At 35.0% G+C, this 5,475-nt stretch overlaps 1 long non-coding RNA gene across 1 annotated transcript; it reads left to right on the plus strand.

Moving 5' to 3' along the window:
- The first annotated feature begins 409 nt into the window (after positions 1-409).
- LOC141363290 (uncharacterized) lies at positions 410-4,702 on the plus strand. Its single transcript, XR_012368856.1, has 3 exons — positions 410-785; positions 1,383-1,481; positions 4,608-4,702. It is a non-coding gene; the product is annotated as an uncharacterized lncRNA (long non-coding RNA).
- Positions 4,703-5,475: the final 773 nt, after the last annotated feature.

Here is a 5,475-nt window from a genome sequence, read left to right on the forward strand (position 1 = left end):
CTCCTTAATGAAACGCCCCAAAATTTAAAGCACCTTCTCTTAAGTGTTGAGCATCCCCATAGCACCTGCATCAGAAAATCTCTGGAGCCGCCACTGTTTTATCTTGTGAAACATTTCTCTGTTCTACCTTTATTAGACAGTAAACACATCTTAAAGATCTCTCTATAATAAATTACTAAATGTGTCTCTATCATTTAAATGAGAACTGCATCACACTATGATAAATACAAACCCTTTACTCTTTAGTGGAACAAAAGAGAGAAATTTTCAGTTTAATAATGCTGATGTGTTTTGTTTCATGAATGAAAGTTAACACACAAATGCTAAAGCAATACATTAATGATTTCTCCTCGTTTATAAGTTAAATCTGTTAAATTAGTTGTAATAATTTTAGTATAATGTGACGCTGTAATGCTCGTTTACTACCAGCAGAGGGAGAAAAACATCAACGATTGGTCATCTTGTCGGTGACGTCACATGTTTAAAGTAAAAGTTAAAAGTTTTTCGTTTAACTTTTCTATTCCCCTGAAACCTAATTTACTGAGTTATAATTTGATTTTTGTGTTTTTATGTTATTATTATTTTGTTTACAATTATGCTGCTTGGTCTTTTTGTTAATGTATATCATTGATAATATGTTCATGCCTGTTTGTTATTTGAAATGATTTAATTAAAAAAAAGGAAAAAACTTTTCCATCCGCCATTTTATAGGGATGGGATGAGCGGATTCTTCACCACACTGATCATCAAACGGATTAATATAAGGTTTATAAAAGCAGATTCAGGTATTGTCGCGTGTGTCGTTGATGTTAAAGTTAGAGGATTTTGAGAATGTAAATCAGTCAGATTAGGTCACGAAAAACTTTTCACTTCTTCACTTTTTCTTCAGTTTTCTAAAGGACCTATTTATTATTTGATATTTATTTGATAGTTTCATAAAATGCATCTTAATTGTAGCGTTATTTATGGAATGTTTTGCGCTGTTTGTGACTCTTAATTTAATATGTGTTCATATTTTAAAGCAGATTCAGGTATTGTCGCGTGTGTCGTTGATGTTAAAGTTAGAGGATTTTGAGAATGTGAATCAGTCAGATTAGTTCAGGTGTCACGAAAAACTTTTCACTTCTTCACTTTTTCTTCAGGTTTCTAAAGGACCTATTTATTATTTGATATTTATTTGATAGTTTCATAAAATGCATCTTAATTGTAGCGTTATTTATGGAATGTTTTGCGCTGTTTGTGACTCTTAATTTAATGTGTTAATATTTTGGTGATGTAATGTTGTCTAGTTGATGTCTCACTCAGGATTGATTTATCTGAATTATAATGTCTGTTTATTCACTTTGATTTTAAGTTTGTGTCTGAATGTTATTTTCATTCAGTATCAGATGTGGAGATCAGATTGATCAGATTCATCTCTGCAGCTCCATCATGGATCAAACACAAACATCAACACATGAAGATTTTTCTCCAGGATGCAGGTACTTTATAGAAACACTTATAACATTTATATTATAGGAAAATACTTAAGTGTTGTTTTTAACTAGAAAATGCATTTCCAGAGGAACTGCAAAAGTGTGCTTGCTCTGGTGCGGTCGCTAACAGGGTTCCTTCCCACGAGTCCTGGAATTCCTGGAAATTTAATGAGTAATTTTCCAGTGCTGGAAAACACACAAAACAAAAATTGTCTTGGACAATCTTGAAGTTGTCCTGGATGTTTGAAAACTTTCTCATTTAAAGAGATAGTTCACAAAAATTCTGTCATCATTTACATTTAATAATTTGGCAGATGCTTTTATTTAAAGTGACTTACAATTAGTATTCACTGGGCAGCTATCACTGCAGAGCAAACAGGGGTAAAGGGCACTTCAGTCAGTCCAGTTCGAACTAGGGGTGTGCACGAATGTTCGAATATTAGTTTCTGAAAAATAATCATTTGAAAATTAAAAATGCTATACTATTATCCCTATTTTTTTATGAGAAAAGAAAACCAGGGTTAAGCCTTTAGTAGAATTGTCTAGCCTTATTTTACTTCACATGTAATGACTTATAATATACAGAATATAAACAAAATATTTGTAGGCTATGTGTTCCTCAATCTTTGTTCACTAACATCCCAAGCTATAGTTCAAATATCTGCCAAATGGGTATTATACACACAGCGGCTTGCAAAGTTTGCATGATATAACTGGTCAGCATCAGAATTAAATAACATTACATTGGGGTTGGTTGTCACATTATGTCAGAGTGTCTTTGATGGTTAATTACTTCCTGTTACAATACATTCGAAAAGTAAAAAGTATACACATTTAAAGCCAAGACCCTAAAGTTTCATTTCATGTAGGAATTACTGCTGAAAGATTTTTTGAAGATGAGCAATTCATGCATGAGTGAAAATTGTGACAACCAACCTCGGTCTCCCCTAAATATCTTCCTCAGATGACGGTCACGTAATAAACAGGACAACAAGCACTTCATTTTTAGGATCTGAACAGTCGGCATGAAAGTATCAAACCATTTGCTTTATTTATCATTATAAAGGCAGGTATTCTTGTCAGATCAGGTTTTTTACCAGGAGTTAGCAGCGCTTTTTGTACGTTGTCGGCTTGTTCTGTCTGAGGAACAGACTTTCAGTGAATAGGTCTATATGCACATTTTTCTTAACAAGAAAATGTAAAATGAAATAAACAAGAGAATTATAAACCACAGACTGTCAGTATACATTGTGTTCTGTTTCATATGTTCAGTTTTTGTATGATTAAGCAGATTTTAAATAGGGTCTACAGTTTTTTTCTGTTGCTAATATTTTCAACATAAACAAACTATATAGATAATATAATATTGGTGTGTTAAAACTATTCAATGATAATTATAAGCTTGATGTTAAATTGAGACTTAATAACATTTTTAAAAATTACATTTAAATGAACAAATATTCGAATGTTTACTTTTTATGAGCTCAAATATTAGAATATGAAATTATTGAAAACTAACAATCCCTAGTTTGAACCAGTGACCTTCTGGTTACCAGTCTGATTGTTGCGGTGACTGCCAATCAGTCACTCACAGAGGTTGTGAGCAAATGCTGTTTGACTCATGTACCAATAACAATGTCCATATCTTCACCCTCACGTTCTATATTTCGTTTTTTCACATATGGTTTAAACATTAAAAAGAGTTCACAAAATAATAAATTCAAACAGATCTTACATATGGCTTTCCAATGCCATTCCAATCTCACGAGCCGTTTCTCAATATGCATTCTTGTCTGTACTTGTGTTCTTGTGGACTTGTGAAACGTCATCAGTCGCAGCCCAAGTACTGTTCCAATTCAAAGTTCGCATCAAGCCCAAGTTCACATAAAATCCCCGGATGTGTTCTTGATCCGCCCATTTTATCGAGGATGCATCAGAGGAGACTTGTGTGGACTTATGACAGCGAAGTTTCCCAGAATGCATTTCGCGTCAGAAGTTCGTTCTTCCGAGTCTGAACTTGCAAGTCCGAACTAGGAAGGACACAAGTCCGAACTTGGCGTACTTGGTATTGAGAAACGGCTACGGTCAAAACTGGTATGCTCATTACCCGCACCTGTGCAGCATTTCCTCTTTACCTATTTTATACATTTCCCAAACTCAATACCCCACCTAGTGTACAAAATCAGAATAACACCATATATGGCTCTTATGCTGAGTTTACACCAACCACGTTTCAGGCGTCAAAATCGTGTCTACCGCGCCTAGTTTGCCGCTTGAACAGTTTGAATGCATTCGCACGTGTAGAGGGAAGTAGACAAAATCATTTGACGCGTGTCAGAGGCAAACTCCGCTTCTTGTGGGAGGGGCAAGTGCTATGCGGTTGTCTGTTTGCAAGATAACTGATGTTGATTGTGCATTTATCAAAAGAGTTACCAGTTTGTATTTGGTAACCTTACTATAGGGGGAGAGTAAACGCGCGGGTTGATAAACGTCACGTGACTCAAAAGTGAAGTGTGTATTACAACTTACCAGCCCAATGTCCTCACTGACACTCTTCCAAGCGAGGTCCTTTTTATTCCTGTCTCTATAGAAATAAGAACTTTTGTCATATAGCTCCAAGTGACTGCTTACGGACAATATCAAGTGTTTGTTAAATGAGTGACTTCGGGCGGGGCTGCCACCACAGCAGCAAGCAGGCTCCTGATTGGTAAACGCGGCGCGAAATTCCGCCAAATTTCAAATTTTTTAACTCGGGCGTCAGCCGCAAATTCGCGTGGACGTACTTGGTTGAATTGTTTAACTGTAATCTGTTTATGTGTTATAGTTCAGATCATCAGAAGAGATCAGATCCAGAGTTCAGTTGTGTGTCTATGAAGAGTGATCAGTCAATGACTCATCCAATAAACTTTAAGAAAGAATCAACATCTCCTGCTGTCAGGTATAAAACACTGTGAAACATGATTATAGCTTTTATATGATGATGTGTTTTGTTAAAGAGATGATAAATTATTCTTGTGATTGTGTTTAGTAAATGTTATCTTCATTATTATACAGCACATGTTCATATAGAGAGACACATCTGTACAAGTTCTCTGTTAAATTGTTTAACTGGATTATTGTTGTGTGTTATAGTTCAGATCATCAGAAGAGATCAGATCCAGAGTTCAGTTGTGTGTCTATGAAGAGTAATCGGTCTATGAATCCACCAAACAACTTTAATAATGAATCAACATCTCCTGCTGTCAGGTATAAAAGACACTGAAACATGATTATAGCTTTTATATGATGATGTGTTTTGTTAAAGAGATGATAAATTATTCTTGTGATTGTGTTTAGTAAATCTTATCTTCATTATTACGCATGTTTCAAACATACTCTGTATGCAGTGCGTATGCGTTGCGTATTGCAGTACGTATGCTGTGGGATCCGTCAAGCATCCGTTGTGCTTTCACACATACTCCGTTTGCAGTGCGCTGCTAACCGCTGCTTCTGCGTATCAAATGATCATGTGATTGACACTTTCTGTTGAAAAGCGCCTCATCAATAAACGATATAATAGCCTGCTGTGTTTTTTTTTACAAAACAATGTACTTCAGATATTATTTGATAGACTAGTTAGGATGTTTAAAATCTCTAGAGTAATGGTCAGGACACATGAATGGATCAAAGGTCTATTTATCTCCACATATGTCATAAAGATAAATTAGCATTATAACTTTTGAAGAGAAAATATAGGTGACAGGCATGGTTACATTATACATTTCCTACTATTTATACATTTGCATAGACAAGAGTATTTATATAACAGCAATGAACGTCTCATATGGCAAGAAATATCCTCACATAACTTAAAATAACAGCATAATGACATGAATAAACAGACAAGGAAGCAAGAGTGACATGCCAATTGTATTATTATTACCGGAAAAACAGCAATATTACTGAAATAAACTCTGAGGTAAATACGCCAAACACGCTGTTATAATGGCAACATGTCTAA

This window comes from Misgurnus anguillicaudatus, unplaced genomic scaffold (genome assembly GCF_027580225.2).
Source record: "Misgurnus anguillicaudatus unplaced genomic scaffold, ASM2758022v2 HiC_scaffold_33, whole genome shotgun sequence".
NCBI lineage: Eukaryota > Metazoa > Chordata > Actinopteri > Cypriniformes > Cobitidae > Misgurnus > Misgurnus anguillicaudatus.